We start from the raw sequence: 25,856 nt of genomic DNA on the forward strand, positions 1-25,856 counted from the left end.
AGTAAGATTTCAAGATTTTTACTGGACGATGGCTTTTAAAATCTCAGGGTAAGAGTGAAACAAATTTGGGAGTTTTTCAACTCAGTCTCAATGGCACATTCATTCGAAGGCTAGGAGTTGGGTCAGCTGGTTTTAGGCCAGAAAGGCAAAGAGTTGCTGATGATGAGGGCTTAATTTACCTGAAAGATGGCAGTTGGCCTTGTTATGTACTCTGAGTGGTCTGAATATTGTGTTGGGCCTGTTACAACAGTAAGAACAGCCTCATCATGAAATAGCTTCCAAAAGTTTTTTAAATATTTGCAGCCTAGTCACATTTAATATGTTTTGAAGTACAGTATGTACTGTAGTTGTGATAGGATATTCGTACATGGTAGGATTGAGATCTGGGGATTGTTCAGGCCAGGGAAGGTGATGAAAGTCTGTCCTCAAGTGAACTACATATTGTCTGCCACTGAGAGAATCTGTTTAGATGACAGGATGTCTCTGACATTTTTCTCAGTGAGCGTGTCTTACAGAACTTGATTTGCCAGCTATCTGTATTTTTTTAAGAGAGTTGAAGACACTCTTTACTAGCCTAAAATACAAGTGAGAATTGTATCACTATCCATATACATACTGTACATTAAAATCCTGCAAGATATAACTTTTGGAATATCTGGCAGAATGTGTTTCACAGGAATAATAAATTATTCCTCATGGAGTCTGGCAGCTTACTTGCTGGAACCAGTCATCATTTTTGTCCGAAATCCTACAGGATTTCTTTGAGTCCTGCAAGATTTCTTTAAGGATAATGTTGCAATCAACAATCCACAAAACTGGCAATCTTCTCACAGCAAACAGGTAAGTATATTTAAGCAGCCAGCAAAGTCAGCAAATCATATCTCAGGATGAGAATTTTTTTAAATGCTTTCTGTAAGATGACAGCTGTCCTTGCTTTACAGATGCCTGAAGTTGGTATGGTGTTTCAATCAGACAGGAAGAGTGATGTCTGAGCCTCCAAAAAAGCAATTATTGAACAAGTCTGTTTCAAGGATCTAAGTGTCATTGTTTCGTCCCTCTTAATGTCTGCCTGGCACTCAGCCATGTGTAGTCAATTGGGTGAATGTATTGTGAAGTGAGATTGGCAAGGAACATCTATGAAATATATATTATTTGTAACAAACAAAAATAGGGCATTTCTCCTATTTCTTTTTTACTTCTTATTTCATTATAGCCTAGCTGATGCCTTTGATCAGTGACACATAGAGTTAAGAGTAGGTCACACTCTCATGTCTCATGCAGAAATGCAAATTGATAATATTAGGGCACACAAATATGTTTAGCACAGCTCTCTGTAGGAAAATTAAAAAATGAAGTACACCAGCTTTTTATTGTTGTTCATAGCTACCAGTTAAATTTCTTGTCTGTGCCTTTTGTTTCTTTAAATGAAAGTTCCTAATAATAAAATGCTGTGAATATAATAACCTCATCATACTTTCAAGCAAGCCGAAGTTTTGAAACTGTTTGCTCTAAGCAAAACAAAAACACTTCTCTGTGAGTTTCACTCATTTTATAGATCACTGCATGTCTTTGTGTGGTAATCATCAGTTTCCATTTGGGTTTTGATTGCATCTGTGTCCATACAGTATGATCCATTTCCAGCCAAGGAATGGGAAATTTAATCTCATTCACCATAAATTATGGCTATAGGAGGTTCTGCTTTTTTCATGCCTAGCCACCAAGAATACTGAGGCATGTTGGTTAATACAGCAGGGAGTGCTATATATTTGTCTCCTCTTTAGTGCAAGATAGTATTGTATCTGCCACCTTTATCTTAGCTATAATGCTCAAATGTGGTTGTCACTGTTGCCACTGATTTTTTATTTACAGTGTTGTTTACCCAGCAACTAATGAATAATTAATAATAACTCATTGGTTTTGTTTAGCTCTTTTCATCCCAAAAGTTAGTAACATAATTTACACATTGGAAATAAACTCATTGTGATGACAAGCAGTCATTACAGGCCAGCAGTCCCACTGTGCAATACATAATACCCAGAAGCGAAGATGTTACAGTATCTTGTCTCAAGGTCAGCACTTCCTACAGCAGTGTCCCCAGTCAATCTAATGGGGAATTGGTTTGGAATTTTTGGAACACAGGGAAGAGTGCCACCTACTGGTATACCATCACCACTTCTTGCAGCGACATGTTTATTGTTGGAAAATGTCCATCTTAGTACTAACCATCCCTGTTTAGATTGTGTGAAGAAATGCAATCAGGCTACAGGGTGATAATGATGCTGTCAAAACAAATCTTGCACAACCCAGGATGTTATACTGTAAGTAAATGTGAAGTGTGCATAATTTAAGATTTGCTGCACATTCACTAAATTGCCTCATTATCGATATTACAGAATGACAGACTACTTCTTGTGTTTTGATGGACTGACACAGTCAGGCAAAGTTAATTTTTGCAAAACAAAAATACCTATTTTATATGTATCTATAATATCTGTGCAAATTTTAGCTAAACACCTCTCCACCCAGGCTGCAATTGCTACTTGGGCTGTGTGAACGCGGTACTCATCCCCTGCTCAGTGCTCCGTCATCTGGGTTATTCCTTTGAATCTTCATCATGTTCCCTAAAACTGGTTCCCTTTTTTTTTAGTGCTTCCCAGATCGCTTGCTTATCACTAGTTTATATCCTAGTTTCGACCAGCTGTGTACTGATCCTTGATCGCACTTTCAGTTTTATTTACTTTTCCATCCTTTGGCTGTTGCACACCCCAATTTAGTGTAGCAATATAACATGTCTACTTACACATTTGTGGACATTTGTTGTATCACTGTTGAGGTTTTTTGTCTGTGTGTTCCTCATTAAACTTTGATATTTCACTTTATAGTAGATGTGGCTATTTTAAAAATATAATGCTGGGAATTACTTTTTTACAGATGCCATTTGTTAGTTTATATGTTCTCTGTGCTTCTGCTTCTTTTCACACTGTGTCCAGAAAGAAAAGATTAGCTTTAGAAGCAAAACAGCCCCCAAATCGCAAGTCTGACACTGTAAGTTCACAGGAATTCTGTGAACCCTCCCGACTCTGGTGGTGCCACTTGTTCACCGTTTTGGTACAACTTTCTTGGTATCCATGAGCTGGTATCATAACAAGGTTCAAACAAGTCGGTGCCACCATCTTTTTCTTTTGTAGCAATAAACCAGCAGGTTGAGCTCAACAGCACAAGATCTGGCCACTTTAAATTCTTTTTAAAAAATTTTCCAATTAATGTTTTTCATCATTATTGCTTTGCATTCACATTTTTGGACTGTGGGCTATTTTTTTTAGCAAAATCATTAGTTGATGTGTACTGTATGTTTAGAAGAGAGTGTTTGTATGGATAAAGTACTGTATGTATGCATGTACAGTGAATGTAGAAATATATACATATTGAACACATAACTGCAGGGACTTTTTCATTTATGTTTTTCTTTTTATGCTTGTGAGGGTTAGTGTATTGGGCGGCAGGCATCTATGGCTCAGCACAAATTTCTCCAGAGCATATTCTGTAAATGAGCCAAAACGTTCTGCAACCCTGTCCGTTGGGGTTCTCTCTTGCTTTGGAGGCATATTGGGGCACACCATATGTACACAGTGTGTGTTCAACATCAAGAAATACCTTGATTGCTCAGTTTGTTGTAAGAGTAGAAATCTCATTTCAGGCTCCCCTTGATGATTTCCCAGTATGACTTTCTTGTGCACCTAAAACAACAACAACACAAACTGTGCTTGAATACCTATAATATAGCATGAATAAGGCAGTAATTCAGAAGATAGAATGGTGGTGTTGTTTTTATAATAATGGGTCTTTGTAAAGCATATGCATGATATGTATTGTAATTACTGTGAATCATCGCTGGAAATGGTAACTAAAAGCAAATTTCTGTAACAGCAAAGTGTGAAATGGTGATCTACAATTTGCACACAAAATTACTGCGGTCGTGTTATCTGAAAGCACTGACTGTGGTTAAAATGAACCATTATTTACATGTGAAAACCTAATTTCAAGCTTTTATGAATGATGGGTACAACACAACAGCTCCTTCAGGAACTTTTGCTATGGTATTTGCAATGCTATTATTAGGCAAACTATTAATAATGTTATAGAATCACAAAGAAAGCCAGTCTTTACCTTAAAGCAAAACATTTTTACAATAATTTGAATTTGCTTTGCAAATTTTAGAAGTCTCCCAAATGCTTAGTGCTAGCAAGATATAAACTGAATTTAAATAGCTATAGTTTGTAACAATCAAAATCTCATTGCATGTTAATTTGATACACTGCTGGTGCTGGTTTTATTTGCTTTATTGTGCCATAGAGAGAAAAATTAGCCAGCTGCTGGGTTTGAATTAGCACATGACTTGTAGAATCGCTGTAAAGATTAATATATTTAACCATTAAAACACTGAATTTTTATACAGTTACAGTGATGATTGCTGACGTTATGTCATTATTATCGAATTCACTAGGTTGTCTTGACTCATCTAATAATCTTACACTCAATATTTGTTATGGGGAAGGAATTAAGGAATAGCTTAACAATATTTTAGCAATCCTGCAGTCCTTTTATCTGCATATGACAATTGAAATACAGGTTTCCTAAATATACATTAGAACAAGTCCCATGATATGTTACAAATCACTTAAATGGCTGTGTGATCTATGATGTAACAAACCCCATATTTGTGTGACTTAATGTGTATGTGTACAGACTTCATGAACTGAACCATTATAAACAATTATAAACATTATAAACAATACATCAGTTTCTTCCTACAAAATTAAAATAATATTAGTCCAGCTTCACAGATCCCCCCCCAACACATACACATGTATAGTGTTAGTGGTACCACTATCCAGGTTTCATGCCAGGTTTCCGACTCCAGAAATAAAATCACAAAGAAGTCTTAGAATTACAGTGTAATAAACACTTGGCTGTATGAGCAGTCACCTGTAGTGCACACCTTCACTGCCTGCCTTCCTCCCAGGTACTAAGAAACTGAGCAGTGGATAGCACCAGGTGAATAAAGTATAGAATCCAGTGCTGAATGGCCAGATTCCAATTATCCTAAAGATGACATATTGAAGGGAATGTGGAAATTTCCAAACAATTGCCTACAACCAGATCTGTTTCTGCTTTTGTCAAAGACTGTTGTCAAAGTGTTTGAAGTCATAATGTGACAGGTACATCATCCTGTCTAAAACAGTGAGAGTAAAAGAAGAAGCCTGTCTCTGTTGTAGCTACAGTAGGTTTAAAAATTCTAGCATTATGTGTAGACAGCATTTACCCCAAGGAGATGGCATGCAGACATAAGTAAAATAAGAGAGTATGTGCTTAGAAAGTCACAGGAATGACAGGAAAGCAAAGATCTGGCTGACTCTTCCAAGCCTTTTCTCTCCCATTTCTGTTCTTCTACAAGGGGAGACCTACTGTAGTTGCTGTCACCTGTATTGCATCTGCTTTCACTTTGCTACACACAAAACAAATTGTTTATTTTTAATTAAAAATATAGTATATATGTTTTATTTTGAGGTGTTTCTGGTTCTTAAACTGTAGACACAGTTTTTCTAGGTAATAATAATAATAATTGCTTAAACTTATATAGCGCTTTTCTGGACACACGCTTTACAGGTAATGGGGACTCCCCTCCACCACCACCAATGTGCAGCATCCACCTGGATGATGCGACGGTACGCTCACCACACATCAGCTATTAGTGGGGAGGAGAACAGAGTAATGAAGCCAATTCATAGATAGGGATTATAAGGAGGCCATGATTGGTAAGGGAAATTTGGCCAGGACGCCGGGGTTCAGACTGAGGTTTCCTATTATGTGACGTAGTTTAGCTATTTAGCTATACTAAAATATAGTATATATGTTTTATTTTGAATAGATAGGGATTATAAGGAGGCCATGATTGGTAAGGGAAATTTGGCCAGGACGCCGGGGTTCAGACTGAGGTTTCCTATTATGTGACGTAGTTTAGCTATTTAGCTATACTAAAATATAGTATATATGTTTTATTTTGAGGTGTTTCTGGTTCTTAAACTGTAGACACAGTTTTTCTAGGTAATAATAATAATAATTGCTTAAACTTATATAGCGCTTTTCTGGACACACGCTTTACAGGTAATGGGGACTCCCCTCCACCACCACCAATGTGCAGCATCCACCTGGATGATGCGACGGTACGCTCACCACACATCAGCTATTAGTGGGGAGGAGAACAGAGTAATGAAGCCAATTCATAGATAGGGATTATAAGGAGGCCATGATTGGTAAGGGAAATTTGGCCAGGACGCCGGGGTTACACCCCTACTATTTTCAAGAAACGCCCTGGGATTTTTAATGACCACAGAGAGTCAGGACCTCGGTTTTACGTCTCATCCGAAGAACGGCACCTGTTTACAGTATAGTGTCTCCGTTACTATACTGGGGCATTAGGACCCACATGGACTGCAAGGTGAACGCCCAAAGCTGGCCCCACTAACACCTCTTCCAGCAGCAACCTTAGTTTTTCCTAGGAGGTCTACCATCCAGGTACTGACCAGGCTCACACCTGCTTAGCTTCAGTGGGCTGCCAGTTGTGAGTTGCAGGGTGATATGACTGCTGGCAAAATGTACATATGGTACATATGTACTGTAAGCCACCCTATAACAAAGACATAGAAAAATATTTTACAGAGAAGGGTTTTACAGAAAATTAGTCAGTTGTTTTCTGTCAAATGGAAGTCAGACTGAGGTTTCCTATTATGTGACGTAGTTTAGCTCTTACATCTAAAAATGTATAGGACATGTCTGATGCAAAACTGATTCTAGCTAGTTGATTAGTACAGTTATAACAGTTATGAGTACAGTTGAATATTTGTTTTTTTAATATTTGCAATAGAACAAAATAAGGTATTGTGGTAACATTTGGTACTGGTTGGTGCAACCTGTATCTCTGCAGGTGTCTGTGTTAAATTAGCACATTTTAGCAAGTTAAAGTCATTATGGTTGTCACATACAGTGCCTTGCGAAAGTATTCGGCCCCCTTGAACTTTTCAACCTTTTGCCACATTTCAGGCTTCAAACATAAAGATATAAATTTTTTATTTTATGTGAAGAATCACCAACAAGTGGGACACAATTGTGAAGTGGAACGAAATCTATTGGATTTTTGAAACTTTTTTAACTAATAAAAAAATGAAAAGTGGGGCGTGCAAAATTATTCGGCCCCCTTGCGTTAATACTTTGTAGAGCCACCTTTTGCTGCGATTACAGCTGCAAGTCGCTTGGGGTATGTCTCTATCAGTTTTGCACATCGAGAGACTGAAATTCTTGCCCATTCTTCCTTGCAAAACAGCTCGAGCTCAGTGAGGTTGGATGGAGAGCGTTTGTGAACAGCAGTTTTCAGCTCTTTCCACAGATTCTCGATTGGATTCAGGTCTGGACTTTGACTTGGCCATTCAAACACCTGGATACGTTTATTTGTGAACCATTCCTTTGTAGATTTTGCTGTATGTTTGGGATCATTGTCTTGTTGGAAGATAAATCTCCGTCCCAGTTTCAGGTCTTTTGCAGACTCCAACAGGTTTTCATCCAGAATGGTCCTGTATTTGGCTGCATCCATCTTCCCCTCAATTTTAACCATCTTCCCTGTCCCTGCTGAAGAAAAGCAGGCCCAAACCATGATGCTGCCACCACCATGTTTGACAGTGGGGATGGTGTGTTGAGGGTGATGAGCTGTGTTGCTTTTACGCCAAACATATCGTTTTGCATTGTGGCCAAAAAGTTCGATTTTGGTTTCATCTGACCAGAGCACCTTCTTCCACATGTTTGGGGTGTCTCCCAGGTGGCTTGTGGCAAACTTTAGACGAGACTTTTTATGGATATCTTTGAGAAATGGCTTTCTTCTTGCCACTCTTCCATAAAGGCCAGATTTGTGCATTGTAAGACTGATTGTTGTCCTATGGACAGACTCTCCCACCTCAGCTGTAGTTCTCTGCAGTTCATCCAGAGTGATCATGGGCCTCTTGGCTGCATCTCTGTTCAGTCTTCTCCTTGTCTGAGCTGAAAGTTTAGAGGGACGGCCAGGTCTTGGTAGATTTGCAGTGGTCTGATACTCCTTCCATTTCAAGATGATCGCTTGCACAGTGCTCCTTGGGATGTTTGAAGCTTGGGAAATCTTTTTGTATCCAAATCCGGCTTTAAACTTCTCCACAACAGTATTACGGACCTGCCTGGTGTGTTCCTTGGTCTTCATGATGCTCTCTGTGCTTTCAACAGAACCTTGAGACTATCACAGAGCAGGTGCATTTATACAGAGACTTGATTACACACAGGTGGATTCTATTTATCACCATCAGTCATTTAGGACAACATTGGATCATTCAGAGATCCTCGCTGAACTTCTGGAGTGAGTTTGCTGCACTGAAAGTAAAGGGGCCGAATAATTTTGCACGCCCCACTTTTCATTTTTTTATTAGTTAAAAAAGTTTCAAAAATCCAATAGATTTCGTTCCACTTCACAATTGTGTCCCACTTGTTGGTGATTCTTCACATAAAATAAAAAAATTATATCTTTATGTTTGAAGCCTGAAATGTGGCAAAAGGTTGAAAAGTTCAAGGGGGCCGAATACTTTCGCAAGGCACTGTAAATGTCAATGTTAGATCATTGAATTATTATATTGGTTTTAATTCTTAAATCCCAGGTAGCCTGTGCTACTACAGGTGGCGTGTGCAGTATTTCTTGCACTGAAGCTCAATTTTAAATTATCTACATTGAAATAAATTTGTATCTACAATATTAGATGCATGGATATTATACATGAAATCAGCTATAAATATAAAATGGGAAACAACGCTCACCACACATCAGCTATCAGTGGGGAGGTGAGCAGAGTAATGAAGCCAATTCATAGATGAGGATTATTAGGAGGCCATGATTGGTAAGGGCCAATAGGAAATTTGGCCAGGATGCCCTACTCTTTTCAAGAAACGCCCTGGGATTTTTAATGACCACAGAGAGTCAGGGCCTTGGTTTTACATCTCATCCGATGGACGTCACCTTATTACAGTATAGTGTCCCCGTCACTATACTGGGGCATTACGACCCACATGGACTGCAGGGTGAGTGCCCCCTGCTGGCCCCACTAACCTTAGTTTTTCCTGGGAGGTCTCCCATCCGGGTACTGTCCAGCTCACACCTTGTTTTGTTGTTTTCAATTTATCTTTGGTAGAGAAAGAAAATGCTCAGATAAAGAGATATCAAAGAAATAACAAAGCAAAAATAGAAACTGAGAATAAATGGAATATTATTTCTTCTGTTAAGGTGTCCTTATGGCCTTCAGTGCCTGCTTAATGTCAAAGTGCTACTGTCGAGATTTAAAGACTCTTTAAAGTCCAAAGCTGTTTGTCATCTATAAGTCAGTAATATAGTCAATACCGTACTTGTATATCCATCTTGTTTAGGATCAAGGCCAGGGACCAATTTAATATGAAACAACACTGAACTGTTTACAAGCTCAAAGAAATAAGGATGACCTCTTTGCTCAGTAACTGTCAAGGCTGCAGGTAATAATACAGTATGCTTTTTGTCACATGACTGTTGAGTCAGACCAGCAGCAGTACCCATGTGAAGTCTGACATAATCCGACCTCAGATATTAAGAATTAGCCTGGGTTGCAAGGTATTGGAGATTGTCCATCCATCCATTGTCTAACTACTCCATCCAATTCAGGGTCATGGGGGACCCGGAGTCTATCCCGGCAAACAATGAGTGCAAGAAATGATACAGTACATTCTGGACAGGATGCCAGTCCATCGCAGGGCACACACAGACAAGTTACCCCACACCAGGTTCAATTTTCCTAGAGCCAAGTAACCTACCAGTGAGTCTTTGGAGTGTGGGAGGAAACCAGAGTACCTGGAGTAAGCCCACGTGAACACGGAGAGAACACACAGAACCCACCCACACAAATAACACCACAGGTCTGGATTTGAACCCTGGAACTCAGAGCTGTGATGCAACAATGCTTGCCACCGTGTCACTTACCAAGGAATAAAAGTTTGCTGTTGGCATGCCAGCACATTAAAGAGGCCTGTTTCCATGAAATTCCAAACCAGTGTTAAAGTGTAGTGAAGGCAACACTTTGCTGTAGAAGGTTTTGTTTTCCACTTTAAATGTTCAGTCAGGGTATCTAAGGAGTTGTGGTCTTTAAAGATCTCAGGTAACTGCCTGAAAGTATAGGTATCCTCCTATCCTAATGGTGGTTCAGTTCTTCTTAGTTCTACATTTTTCCTCCTTGCCACCAGGTTTTAGTGACTATGACTTGTCACATTTCCACCTTACCTGTCACTTTTTCTGTAACTCCAGTGTATGCTTTTTCAGTAGGAGGTGAAGTGGGTCTCTGTTGCAATGGTTAATTTAGATAAAAAGCACAAGGTATAGTACAGTATATGCAAGTATATATGCAGTGTAAGTACTTCATATACAGTATGTATATGTACAGTATGTGCATATATAATATACAGTATATATACAATTATTTAAAATATACACAAGTGCAGTGTACTTAAGATATAACATTCTCTTTTTTTCCATTTGAGTGGGGCATTGTACACCCACCCACTTTGGAATTGCCAGTTGTATCTTTGCCTTTCACCTCAGAGCATCTAAGACATGCTCGTCGTATTTCCTCACACATCATTCCATTATTTGACACACAGGAAACTTAAGCACCTCAGAGTAAAGTGGTTTAATAGAAATTAAGCTAATTTCTAATGGGGTTTACTCACATAGTATGGCTCCACTAAAGAAATTTTCAGGACTGTCTTAAAATTTTCAACATTTTTCTTTGAAACAAAGTTGTTTTAGGTTCCGTAGATTGATCACATGGAATATGAACATTTTTGGGTTTGTAAGAAATGTCCCAACTCTGTGTGTGCTTTGCTGATTGTAATAAATGAGCTCATCGGGAATCAAAACTAGTTGCTACATTAAAAGTCTTTGGGGCCATAAACGAGCTATATTTCAGGTGTGCTTACTATGCATACGGTATCTCTGCATACTGTGAGTTATATGATATACAGTCTCTAGAGAAAATGTTATAGACTTGTAAAGAATCTCAAGGGAATTGTAGGCTATAGGAATTATACATCAGCTAAATGAAGTTGGCCACATGATTTTAACAGTCACATGTGAGCTTTGACCTGTTTTTCTGGTCAAATGAGGACAGAGAGGGTTGCAGTGGAACACAAATAGGAACTCTTATGTGCTTTTACAAAACACTCTGCCAGTGACCTCTAATCTTTCCTACAGTTGGCTGCCAAATCTTTTAACTTACAGAACACATAAAGGTTTATGTTTTTTTCTGGAACATACATAGGAAGCCATTGTGTAAACCTGAAAAATATCCTTACCTACAAAAAAGAATATTATTATTTTGGTCTCTGATGATCGCTGCGTGCAATCCATATTTATTATTATATTGTGTTTTGCCTGGTAACAACGGTACGAGGTACCAGGACCCTGGCTTTTCATTAATAAAAAATGTTGTGATGTTGTTCTAACCTACAGTTAATACCAGGGGTCTGCAACCTACACACACGTGCCATTATTAAGATAAGATAAGATCACTTTATTAGTCATATTCAATGCCTTGCATTATTAATTCGTCTTTTCGCATACCCCAACTTGCTCTCCATGAGACACACAGGCACAGGCTGCAGAGCCACTACTCCACCCCCAATCCCTATTGGCATGCAAAGGGATTTTGGCACGGGAAATAAAAGAGGCACATGTAATGAGAGTCTAATAAGCCACAAAGAATTGTCAGGAATCCTCAATGAAAAGGTATACAGATCCTGTGCAGACGCAGGAGTAGGTAGGTGATGAAGCAGGCGAACAATCCGGTACATAAGGCGAGTCCGTAGTCAAAAGGAGAAAGGTGGTTCGAAATCCAGGAAGTACAAATAGTGGCAAACAACCCGAAACAAGAGGCGAGGTCCAAAGGCAAAAGGGAAGTTCAGAATCCAGAAGAATGCAAGGTACAGAATAAACGGCAGGTAGAGCTCTCAAGGAGTAGACCCAATACAGAGCAGCGGGAAGCGGGTTAGGATGGTTTTAATAGTGCTGCTTGCCCCATGGTAGAGTGTGTGCTGATGGATTAACATGTGCGGCGGCACTTGTAATTATTAACCCGCTGCTGGTACTGGTTAGTTCTTTTGTGAGATGATCTCCACTGGCTGGTGGTCGTGACAGAATCAACAAAATATTTTTTTGACGACTGATGGTGCCCCTGCTATGGTTAGAAAACAGAAGGGATTTGTAAAAATCATTGCTGATCACACTAGCCACCCCATGGTAAATTTTCATTATGTAGTATGCTCTCTGAAGGCACCAGTTCTGTAGGGTTTGGGCATTTACTGGGACAATTATTAATTGTAGTAGTAAATCACAAAATTGATTCTTTTGATGGCTTTAGAATCCAACCATGCGATATAACTCAAACAACGCACACACACAGGTACTAATACACAAGGATACATTTATTAATACATAGAATATGCATGTAAACCTAACAGATCTTATCGTGAGGGTTATCAGAATACAAAAGGTATATATTCAATCAGTTACGAAGTGTTACATATATCAAGAGGACATACGTTCAGTATATCATTCATTTAGACCATTTCGTAAATGAACTTGGTTATAACTTCTACATTAGATACTCAAAACAAGTACATAACTCTTAGGAATTAAATTGATATCAACTGGTTGGGATAACAATTGACATCTTGAGCTGTAATGCATTGAAGTTGAATACTCATCCAATCTCTAGGGATTCAGATCTCCTGCGGGCTCTCTGGCTCCGTAGCAGGCTGTGTTGTGCGGCTTGCGACGGTGCGCTGCTGATGCTCACTGACCGGCTAGTTAGTGTTGGCTTTAACTAGCACAGTTTGTGCACAGGAGAAAAGATGACTGTGGGTCCCAGCAAGTCAGGAAGAGGACCAGTTCGTTCCTGATGAAGCGCTTGTTCTGAATAGTGATTCAGCTGTCCACAGTTCTGACCTGTTCACGAGGCTTGCTGCTGATGCTAACCTTGGGTGGATCCTCTGGTTACTCTCTGGCAACCTCCGCTCTTGACTCTTAGAACAAAGGAAAGTTCTGGCACTTGGACACCCTGACCGTTCCGTAGTTGTCCGGGCTGAGTCTCAGGATGGTCAGGAGGCGCGCTGCGAGAATGTCCTGCCCTTGGGAGCCTTCTGCTCCTGGGCCATCCTGCCCTGGAATTCTCCTTTGAATTCCCTTTAGAATTGTCTCAGAATAGTCCACTACAGGCTCTCTGTGTTGCCTGTTTTTACCTGGAGGAACTTCAGCTCGTTGATTGGCTGAAAGTTCAATGGGCATCAGAGTCCCACGTGGGTTACTCGGCCCTACCAGTCCCTGATTGGTTGATCAAGGTGAGATATGAGTCACTTACTCCTGAGACTTAGGAACGCAGTCCAGATGTCCATCTGGCACTCCCTAGACAGATAGGCGCCAATGGATGACCATTGATCATGATAGCCAGGCTTAGCTAAGTGCATCCCCATTTGGGAGCTGTCCCGTATCAAAAGAAAACATCTTTAAATCAGCCTGCATGAATAGCTTCTCTGTGGCTGCACCACAGAGATGAAGGGAGAGATGAGGCCTCATTTGGGAAAGCACAGCAACACTTAATTCTGTCTTATTAACAAGCATTGCCACTTCAATTATATTATTCATCAGGAAAATCTTTGTGGCAAGATGTGACAAAAATTATGAGCTTAATAATGGGCTGACTACAGTGGTGAATATAGTGAACTTTGTTGTTGCTTGATCTACTTTGATGCACAGGCATTTTCTAACTCTGGTTCAGGAGATTGATATTGCGTACAAGGACATTGCTTCACAGCAGTGTTCGTTGCCTAAGATGTGGGAAGGTTTTAGCATGGTTTACAGACTGCAATGCATGCAATCAAGATCTTTTTGTCAGAAAAATGTCAAAACTACCCTGGAATGCGTGATGAATCATGTGTTGCAAAAATAACGTTTCTATCCAACATCATCATGCACATGAATGAACTAACCTCTGTCTTCAGGGTGCAGATCAAACTGCTACAGTATATGGGCCTTTTTGAAATGTGGAAGGCATTTCAGGCAGACAGTCATTGGCTACCAATTGCCATCTATTGAAGACCTACAGTACTTTTTCACACAGGGCCATGTAGGTTTGGATTTTATTTCCCTTAATAATAAAAACCTTCATTTAAAAACTGCATTTTGTGTTTACTTGTGTTATCTTTGTCTAATATTTCAATTTGTTTGATGATCTGAAACATTTCAGTGTGACAAACATGCAAAAAAATAAGAAATCAGGAAGGGGGCAAACACTTTTTCACACCACTGTATATAATCTCAGACTAAAGACAAGAAGAGATTGACGATGACTCCTCTCATCCAGGACACCACCCGTTTAAGAAAAATGCCTTGTGTAGACGAAACAGCCAATCAAACAAAAAACAGCTTGGCACCTGAACAGCTCTTTCCCTGCTTAACTAGAATATATGAATACAGGATGTATTGTGTATGTAATTGTGGACCTGTGCATCTTCTTTGTGTAAAGTTTAAATGTATTATTGAATGTTTCTATGTTTTTGCACCAAGACACCAGATCAGATTCATTGTACAAATGATTTCTCATGTTTTTGCCAGAAAACAATGATTTCCATTGTGATTAAACCAACAGATTTCAAACCAGTGAATTTTTTTCAGCATTTCAGTGGATGGGTGTTGTGGGTTTTGAAATACAGCAAATAGAATTACGGTGCTTAGGCTTATGGAACTCAAAGTTCCAGGATCAGTGTAACACCATTGAAACTACTGAAAACCATCAGATTGTCTCTATCCTTAACTGTTTGAAGTCCCAGCATGTGAAATTTGACTGTTCGAAAAAGTGGTATTTTCAATACTCTCAGCATTTGGATCTACATACCTCTGTGAATCTGTTCTTTTTCCCTCCCTTTGCTGGTTAACAATTGAGCTCAGAAGCTTGCATGCTGCTTAAACTAAATGGTAAGACTCAGATATAAATGTATAAATGCTAGATATTATATTTTAATATAAAATTTTAATTAATCTATACTGTATGTAAGTACGGCTAGTATTAATCTTAAAAAATACCATTGGCATGCAAATCCCCAAAAAAACAAGTGCATGATCTAACTTTTTCCCCTTCTAAAAGGTTGCCGACCCCTGGTTTACATCTAACAGAAATGTTATAGTTGATGTTTACATCTCACGTTTTTCATCATTGAGGAAAATCAGGATAGCCCAAATATTCTTCCTAGGCAGCACTTGCTGTTGGGATTTTGTAACTATCAAGGCTCTAACCTGTCTAACCATTCTGAACCAATTAACAGTCAGTATGTTTTTTGTTTACTCAATGTAGCCCTACACATTCTGGTATAAATGTTGGATAAGTGCTCTGAGCTTGCTGTATTACCATGCATTCTGTGCAAGCCTTTCCAACATGTGTCCATCTGTGATCTGACAGTTTCTCTAAAAGAATGTATCGATGGAGTCAGTTGTCAAAATCACTAAAGTGGATAATGACAAGAAACTGACAGTTTGAGAAGACATGGCCTCCCTTAGCAGGGCATGTAAAATTAATGCAGTACACCACCCTGATAGAATATAGCCCCTATGGCTATATGTCAGAGCTTTTAAGTTGTGAATTTCTCTTCATATTGCAGGAAGAAAAAAAAAGTTTTATAAATTCTATGTGTACAAATGATTAATTAAGAGTGCAGAGGTGCATAATGTCAGATTGTGACACATTAAATTTGGAAACCTTCTTGTTTTAATGTAAGAGTGTTTACACAGGCTTCTACACATAAAACTGCAAACCAACAAAAAACTCAAAATGAAAAGGCACATATAAAATTAGCATTAAGGTCACATTTTATAAAAAAGCATAAAAAATAGGAAATTCATACTTGACAGGTCTACTTTTTTGTAAGCTTTGTATGTTTTGCAGTTGTTTGTCTAACCATCACAATGCTGTGCTACTTATGCTACAGGGGAGTTTCTGTGAGTTTCCTTGTTATGCTTTAGCTTTACTCCATCATCCATGAAAAGAGCCTTTTTTATAACAGTTGGTGCACCTTTTTTCTGAAACCCACTAGAACTTTATGCAAAGCTTTCTCTGTGTTGGTAAATAACCTGTGCCCTTCTAATGATCCTCTGCAGCTCAGACATGAATGTCAGCTGTGCTAATGGAGCCTGACATTTCTATCAACAGAATTAGCTCTCCTCCTGAGACCAGTGTCTGGGTTTACAGTACCTCCTCATCCGAATACAGCTCCTGTAGAGTTGAGGGAAACTCTGAAGTATTTGAATTTCTATGCTGTGTTGCATTTGGCTTGTGTGGAGACCCATTGTCCTAATACCCATTTACTCGTCTTTGGATTTTTTAAAGTTTCATTTCATCATTAATTCTCGGCTGTTAACACTGAGGGTGGACCCACTTATTAACTTAATCTCCCTCAACAAAGAAAGTTACACAGCATCAGTGATCTTCCAGTGGCTGTACGTCAAGGGGAGCGGTTCGTGGCTGCAGATTAAGTGATTGGATTCTTCATTTGGTCTGCACTGGCACAAAGGATGGTCCTTTGAACCTAAGGTTGGATGCAATCTTAGCACCCCTGTAGCTTTAGGACATCTAACTTTGCACTTGCCTGTATGTCTAGTTATTAAGAGTACACTCTCAATACTGTACCAGGACTTCATAAGTTTCCTAGGCTATGAATGCCACTTTCTCTCCAATCTTTTGACCATCCTGCCATCCCAGCAGTGTTGTCAAAAAGTAAATTATTGATGAGGTTTTCAAAGAGATGGGTCAGACTTTGTAAAGGCAACCTCTCAGGTTTTTTGTCATTTGTAGTTCTAGTATGCAGCCGAGTCCTCCTAATTTATCTAACTGATAAAGAGTCAAAACCATTTTTGGGCTCTGCCAGAGAGTGTCAATACTCACAGACTCCTTTACTCCTTTGTGATAAACTAGTCACAAATGTGGCAGCACCTAAGAAGGTGCTTGATGGGGCCTCATATCAGTGTGTAGGAGATGTGTGCTGTGCCTTACTCTTAGGTACTGTACTTCCCCCTGAAATCAGTCAGTAATGGGGATTGTTCTTAAGATGGGCATTTATTTGTTTTATGTATTCAGTGAAGTTATTTTTTACTGAGTAAAACAAGATGGATGAAAGAAAGCTGTGATCCAAAAAAAGACAGAGCATTTCAGATTTTGGTTATTAAACACAGTAAGAGATCGACATTCAGCTACAATATATGTTCCAGCCTTTTTGATGTAGTACTAAAAAAATCAAAAAGTAATGTTTGGACTTGCAATATTTATCCTGCTTGACGGAAACACTAGTAAATGTTAAAAGATATTATCTGGAATGTGGATACAAGTAAAATGAAATTCTGTTTTAAGGTGCCAGAATTGTTGCCTGTATTGGGAGTGATATACTGTACTAAAGCTACCAGAAATTCTTTTAGCCCTGCCTGGAAAGTTTTAAAGGGTAGAGTTTCATGTGCCTACAGAGAGAACAATCAGCTCTTAAAACTTCAGACAGCTTTTGTTGGGGGTAACAGCGGGTGAAACTGAGAACTTGCTGAGTGAAACTGATGTTTATAATGATGTTTATGATGCTGTATTGTAGTGTCCTCTCAGGAGGCACCACTAATGTACGGGTTTTGCATTTACTGGGACAATTCTTAATTGTAGCAGTAAGTCACAAAGTAATTCTTTTGATGGTATTAGAATCCAACATTGCGGGATAACTCAAACAACCCACACACACAGGTACTAATAAACGAAAATACATTTATTAATACATAAAATGTGCATATAAACATAACATATCTTATCGTGAGGGTTAGCAGAATACAACGGGTATATATTCAATCACGAAGAGTTACAAATACCAAGAGGGACACACGTGCAGTATATCATTCATTTAGACCATTTCACAAATGAACTTTGTCACAACTTCTCAAGTTCAAGTTCAAGTTTATTGTCATTATACTCACAAGGCTTGCTGCTGATACTAACCTCGGGTGGATCCTTTGGTTACGTGCTGGCAACCTCCATCCTCGACTCTTAGAACTGAGGAAAGTCCTGCACTTTGACACACTGGCCGTTACGTGGTGGTATGGACTGAGTCTGAGGATGCTCAGGTGGAGCCCTGAGGCTGAATGTCCAGCAGGCGTGGTGCGAGGAAGTCCTGCACTTGGGAACTGTGCTACCTGTTTTGCCTGGAGGAAATGCAGGTCGCTCATTGGTTGAAAGTTTCATGGGCATCAGAGACCCACGTGGGGTTAACCTGCCCTACCAGTTCCGGATTGGCTGATGATGAGTAACCATGCCCTCTGACCTCAGAGTTGTAAACAAACTTTGAATCAGACCCCCTTGAAATCTTCCAGACATTAAGGCACCAGATAACCATTTGTTAAGGTTCCTGAAGAATCTCAGCATTGGGAGTTGCTCCTTATCAGGAAACTCTATCAGCTGGAAAAACACCTTAGATGTGAACCAAATGAAATGGCCTCTCTGACAAGCACCACTGAGATGAAGGAGAGAGGGACTGGCAAGGGAGCAGCAAACTTAATTCCTGTACTTTAATAAGCCTTGCCGCTACAAGGGGATGGAGGCACCCCCAGTTGTCCCCTACATCCACCTCCCAGATAGCAAATAAGCAACGGAAAAATGTTGTGTCTTCAGGTGCCCCGTATATTGTCCCAGATTCTAGAGTAGATTCTCACCACTGCATGTAAGTGGATCATATTTCTGACACTAAGATACAGCGCCTAGCATAAGTATTTTCTCACTTTCAAAGATGTCCAGTTTTGTTGAATTGAGGAAGTTACACAGGGTATACATTTTTATAATTAATATTTTTTCACTATAGCTAAATGTTAAATGTCAGAAAAAAAACTCCAAAGAAAAAAAAGATAGTAGGTTGATTGCGTGTTGTGAGAGTACAGCCCTTTTGGAACCACATACCCCAGAAACCTTTGAGGGTATAAGCTGCTGCTCCCAGCCACCTGACTAGACAGTGGGTCAGGTGATATATTTTTAAAAAGCAGGAGAAAGTTTAGGAAGCAGAGCTTTCCTGTGTCAGTCAATAACCGGAATGATGTCTGTCATCTGGGGACAGAAGGCAGATCCCCTGAGGAAGAATTTTAGCATTTACCTTTTTTTAAGTGTATAAGATAGTGACTAGTTGGCTTTGAAAAATGCCTTTTACCTACAGTAGCAACAGTATGAAAGAACAATTGTAAGCATATTTTTTTACTTTTTGAAATTAATGCTACAACAGCAGAATGTCTAGCTCATTTCACACCTTTTATTTATATACTTCCTTTTGTCTGTATACAAGGTAAAACTGCTTCTTAAGAATAACATGGTCAATTACAAAGAAATGTTTGTAGAGAGAAAAACAACTCCTAATATGGAAACTTAGAATGAGCTTTCCTGTGTGAATTTGCTGTATAAAACTCATTGCATTTATCATCTCGGTGGAGAGGTTACTCACAGATCTGTATAAGAGGCTGCTCTCAGATCTGCATGATTACAGTACAGATGCAGCCATTCAAAATGAGCGGTAAAAACCCGCGGTACAGTAACCAACCCGCAGGGCACCGTAGGGCACCGCAGGGCAAGTGATTGGCTGGCCAAAATGACCGACAGGGGCACTCGTGGTGCATTGGTTGGTAGTTAAAAGATTTAATCATTTAATGTCTTTACTGTGCACATTTCAATCCGCTTAGTTTTGAATATTTATATGGAATTTTACCACTAAAAGGAAATTTTAGTAGCTGAGCATAAAAAGAAGAGGAGCATAACGCATCTGAAGGTCATAAACGATATTAATTTAGGAACATAAACATTACTGGAACTGTACTGTGTATGGCTGGTCTTGATAGTTTAAAGAAGAAATACACACCAGTCTTCCATTTCTCCCTAAACATTTTAAGCATGAAAGTTTTATGAAACGGTACCCAAATATGTGATTGCTGTATAGAATGAATTTTAATTTTTAAAAATTATTTAACACGAAAATTAAGCTGTTTACATCTTCCGCCTGAGAACAGTCACCCGTTGCTACCCAACGCAGAAACACAGCTACTAACTAGCAAAGAGAAGACACAGCTAGCCAATATGATAAAGAAATAAATGATTATTTTGTTTATTTCTTTTGCACATTTATTTGAACATTTCCATCGATTGTACAAGCACTTGGAAACTGTCCAATCCCTAGTTCATCAAGCGTTTACCGGTCTGGCGCCAGTCTGTGTCTTCTAGGATATAATGCCAGCGAACTCTTGTTTTTATGTCCACTATAACTACGCTAGGCAAACGTTCTGAGGTCAAATTCTTCCAGCACGGGGGTACCTTTAAAGCGGAGACGACGGCACCGACATTTTTTGGCGCGCCTTCTCTTTAAAGCCCTGGCCAAATATGAAGACAGTACGTACAGTTATAATTCAAACGGAATTAAAAACTACACATCCCAGTTACCATGGTGGTGCTTGTGATCATTGCGTTTAACCAACGAAACAGGGCGAAAAATCAGTCACATGACTTTGGGGCAGAGTTTTGAAGCTTAACCTATCAGCAACAAAGCGAAATTTACACGATAGGCTACCTCAAACTGTCAGTTACACGACTGTGTATGTCGCTTAAGCCACTCCTATTTGGCATTTTAGTTATGGAGGCGAGAAGATGCCCCCCCCCCTCTCTCTGGGTGTCTGATTTGCCGCCATCTTTAACTGTTCGGTGTCCGAATCGGAGTAGCTACGCGTACGAAATAAAGTTAATCCCAACTACAAAACATATATTTTTGTGGTAAGAGGGCGCAAAACATCAGTATTTACTGCTATTAATTACTGTACGATTTATAGTTGAAATCTGAGCCTAGATATAAAGTTAAAATCTCGACAAGGCAATGTAGGAAATACAGAGAAAATAAATCCTTTCTGACATCTAAAATCAGTTTCGATCAAGGTCTCTAAAACGAACAAGAAAAAGAGGATTTTCGGAGGGCAATTACGCTGTGTTTATATAGAATAAGTGATTTATGAGCAATCTAATTTCTTGTTTGTTTAAAACGGTGAAATGTCAGCTGCAAAAGATCGCACCAGAAACAGCACTCTCTCTGCCTGTCATAGACGTTCAGGAAAGGCTGAATGAAGTCATGTCAAGTACAATAATTTGGTGATCAATAATAACAGTTGTAGGACAGTATATAAGAAGGATAAGGATTTTGAAGTTGACTCGAAATCTGATAGGTAACCAGTGCAAGGACTTGAAAACAGGTGTAATGCATCCCTGATAGGATTCTTGCTGTCATATTCTGAACATATTGAAGATTGCTCAGTGTGGATTTAATTTCCCCAGTGAACAGGGTGTGCATTTATTAATTCTAGAAAAAAAGCCTTTCTTGATTTCTCTAGTTCTTAGTTTCTCTAGTTCCCTTTAAAATAAACTATTATTCCACAATGCAGAGTATTACATGGCCAGTATTTACACATGATATTTGTGATTTAAAGAAATTAACACAAGCAGTTTTTGGAGATTTAAGTGTTGGCTGAGTTATTGCAGGATAAAAGACTAGAGATGTTGGCAAGAAGAAGATAATTTGGGGAAAGCTGAGGAATACACTTATACAAGAACCCCCTAATGGGGTTAGGCATACTTTTGATGAAGATGGTGAAGTTAACAGACTATATGTTTACATAGATATTGAAATAAGGATTGTATTTTAGATTATGTGTAGTAGCTGGCATTGAACTGTGTGTTGGATGCACATGAATTGAAGGAATGGGCAAACATAGCTGATGCGGATCCACAGAGCCAGCATATTAAGATTTTTATAATTAGAGGCAATTTGTTTAAATAACTAGGTATGGATACTGATGTGCAAGTGAGGTGGAAAGGCTGTTTCCTTAAGCCAGCACTATAAAATATTTTATTCTCAGTGAGATGCTGCCATTTCATAGTGGGTTTCTAACACTGTGTATAGTTCCATCCACACAGTGCCTTTACTTCCATTTCTAATCTCTTTAACAACTGTGCCATCCTACTCCTTAGTTAATACATTGTATTATTCATAAACAGTTAACATTGTTAGCAAAATATTTTGAATTATATTTAACCCTATTTTTTCTTTAGTTTTGTATTTAACTTATTATATGATAGTCAGACTTAATGTATATTTGAACAATGAAAATATATTTTTACAAGATTTTACATTAAGCACTTAAAATTAATATGGTTAATAATAGTAAACTGTAACATGCTGTAACAAGATCGGTTAAACTGTGAAGAAAATGCTTTCAGAGAAAATGTTTCAGGTGTGAAGAACATAGATCTCCAATGCAATTTCAACCAAACCTGTTCCCACACACCCCGCCCCCACTACCATTAGAATATACACAAAGCACTGAAATCTTTCGAGCTAATGATCAGGTGACCCGAGAGAGAGCAAGAGAAACACCAAGGGGTGCGGAACCAGGGAACTGTTTACATGGAAAACGGGCGATCTCCCCAGACTGTCCGCCCGTTTCACTGTTACCTGGATACCTCTTTATTTAGAACTCACTAACACTGATTTTTAGTTTATAAGGATTCAAGTAGGGTTTTAGATGAAAGGCAGCGACCTTAATCAAGCCCAAATCATAATTGAACCCATTCAGAGCCTACATTACATTTTAGCGTTTCATTCTGAGCAGAAGACCCTCACACCTGAAGAAGGGGGAGGTGTCTTTCGCTGGAAATCTCGCCTGCTTCTACTTTACAACCGGAGTGCTGGCTGTGACGAATTAAACCGGTTTCACAGGTTTCAATCACAGACCATGTGACATGGGAGTCAGGAAACTAACACATGGCGCCACCGGATTTGATAACGCTAAAAAAACGCTATAAAATAATGTGACTAGGCACAGAACAAGCTTACAGCACAGTACAATAATAAATGCTGACCATGACTTTAGAAGGATAAATTGCCTTACACTCAATTTAAACACAAGCTGTCTTTAGCCCTCTAAGCTGGTTCATACAGAAATGTAGAGTTCCAGGCTCAGAACACACAGCTTAATTAGCGAATACATATGCAGGACAACTAGAGAAGACGTTTTACAGAGGATGGATTTTTAGAAACATCCCATCAGTGACACCACTGAAGTCAACTCCTAGGTACTGTAACTGTCGTGTGGATAGTTTCACAAGAATCAGACAAAGGTTTAAGCATCGCTTGTTCTAGATAAAACTGCAAAAAAAAAACAACAACCCATAATATACTTCTTTGCGCCTCTGTTTGCCCAAATCATATATTCACAACGTGAAATCTAGAAAATAATATTACGTAACCAAAATCCGCAATATGGAAACAACCTGTGTAATTGTTGATAGATGATGTACTCGTAACATTTTTTCAAGACGAACTACAACATTTAAAAAATGACTCGTATGTACTTGATATCTCTAATCAATCCACGGGTCCCAGCATAAAACGAAACTAAAACGCATACCGTTTCGCGCTTCTTATTAGTTGCTCAAAAGTAATTTGACCGTATGAAATGCATAATATAAACCTAGAAACATATACGTGAGCAGTACTTAAGCACTGTAGTATCGGTGTTAAGACATACCTCTCAAATACTGTAAATCAAGTTAAAAATATCTCAAGACCGATTCTGGTCATAATGAAACCATGTTTCGTGTATGTTTTCTTTAAAGTACCGAGACCAGCCATATACTGTATGTTTATGTTCCAAAATTAATATCATTAATGGCCTTCACACGCGTTGCAGTGTGCTCCTATTCTTTTTATGCTCAGCTACTAAGATTTCCCTTCAGTGGTAAAATTAGATATGAATATTCAATACTTAAACGGGCACAGTTAAGACATTAAATATACATATACATACTGTATACAGTACAGTTTTCATACGGTAATATGTTTATGTTCCTAAATCAATCTCTTTTATGAGCATGTGAAAGGCATGGTGAATCGATTCTCAAAAATTACTGTACTTTGCATGATTGGAAACAAATGCGTGATTGCGAAATGCTGTGGTGTTACTTTTACAAAGACGGTCAATGAAAAAAAGAATGTTGACCAGAGCAATACTTTGAGTTTACACTTACAGCTTGTCCAAGGTCATTCATTATTAATTCTATAAGTAAATATCTTTGATGGCCACTTTGATGGCCACAGCTCAAACATGAGAGGTTGAGCTTTATTAGCTCCATCTTGCGGAAATTCCGGATACTATTATTTTGCTTGTCGTATTATAGGAGAATTTACGGTAACTCGCGGTATTTACCGGTAGCTTTCGGTAGACTGCGTACAGCGTACCACAAAATAATGCGGTATCGCCCGCGCATTTTGAATGGCTGCATCTGTATATCCTCCTCATGCACATGAATAAAGGACTCTGCTTGACCACACCTAACCTGAGTGAAGAGTTTCCCTCGACACCCCCCACTGTGTGCACAATCACCAGAGGCAGAAGAAACTTGTGATTTTATGGAGCAAAGATTACTTGTGATAAAGAGTTTTGAGATCTTTGGAGGTTTGGTGAAGAGACACAATTACTTTGGAATGTTTTGAAGCATCTGAGAATCTGTTTTGTGTATTGTTAGTTTGGAGGTTGGTAAGCAGTTTATCTGCTTAGCTGTGCTAGTTAGAGGCCTTGAGAAGAAGTTAAAGAAGAAGCTCAAAGAACAGCTTTGGGTTTTGTTTTTCTGCTTGTTTAGTTTGGGTTTTTTATTCCTTGCATTCCTTGTTTGGTTTGTTGGCCTGGACCTGCCTATTTTAAAGATGCTGTTACAACACGCCAATGGGTTGTCACAATATGTTTCCACCCACTTTGCAATGATAAAACCTAAAATAACACTCAAATAAGGTATACAGAATTACTGTACTTGGTTGACATGATTTCAAAATAAATGTACCAGTCTCTAAGGTCTTTAAGTCATGAAGTGAAATTCAAGCAGTCTTCTTCAGTAATGAAGTCATTGTTAAAAGGTGTGTTAAATTGTTAAAAGGATTGTGCTCTTCCAGGTAGAGAACCTACTAGATCCTATGGAATTTTACGGACAGGACAAAAAGAGGACTCAGATGCTACCTTCACATTGCTTAAACTCTTATAGGCACATATAGAAGGTCCAAAGACACAGACCAGGCTTTTATTTATAGATTTCTCACCATTCAGTCTTTCACATCATTCAACCACACTTTCCGATTTTAATCTAGAGTAAATATTGTAGGTTACATCTTAGACTTTTTGATCAACAGATTTCAGAAAGAGGGTAAGTAGTGTCATATTAGAGCAGCTTTGTTCTTCCACCAGGTCTTCTCAGTGCTCATCATTACATCATTAAGTTTTCTGATGACTTAGTCATTGTCAGGTTTCTCCAAGATGTACATGCTGATCATGGCCTGTGCAAGGTATTTTGTGAATATGTATGATCCCCAAACTTAATGTGTCGAGAGCCAAAGATATGATCATTGATTATAGAAAGCCACACCAAATGCAAAACCAACTATCACTGAGGAGCAACAAATTTAAATTGTAAGCAGTTCCAAGCATCTTTGGTTATTGCTCTATGGTTGACTGCAAGCTAGCCTTTGAAGAAAACTCTGGTGCCATATGTAAGAAGACCTACCAGTGATTGTTTTTCCTGAGTAATCTCTGCTCTTTTACTGTGTGTGGTACAATGATGACTTTATTTTTAATAACG

General features: G+C 38.9%; 1 protein-coding gene and 1 long non-coding RNA gene across 18 annotated transcripts in view; one reads left to right on the plus strand and one right to left on the minus strand.

Moving 5' to 3' along the window:
• fut8 (fucosyltransferase 8) overlaps positions 1-25,856 on the plus strand; it is a 435,504-nt gene that overhangs the window by 38,703 nt on the left and 370,945 nt on the right. The gene's annotated exons all lie outside the window — the stretch shown is intronic.
• Positions 3,655-9,988, minus strand: LOC107077849 (uncharacterized). The gene is made up of 3 exons (XR_001478832.2): positions 9,907-9,988; positions 9,176-9,248; positions 3,655-3,737 (listed from the first exon to the last, which is right to left on the minus strand). It is a non-coding gene; the product is annotated as an uncharacterized lncRNA (long non-coding RNA).

The sequence above is a fragment of the Lepisosteus oculatus genome, chromosome 8 (genome assembly GCF_040954835.1).
Source record: "Lepisosteus oculatus isolate fLepOcu1 chromosome 8, fLepOcu1.hap2, whole genome shotgun sequence".
NCBI classification, from domain to species: Eukaryota; Metazoa; Chordata; class Actinopteri; order Semionotiformes; family Lepisosteidae; genus Lepisosteus; species Lepisosteus oculatus.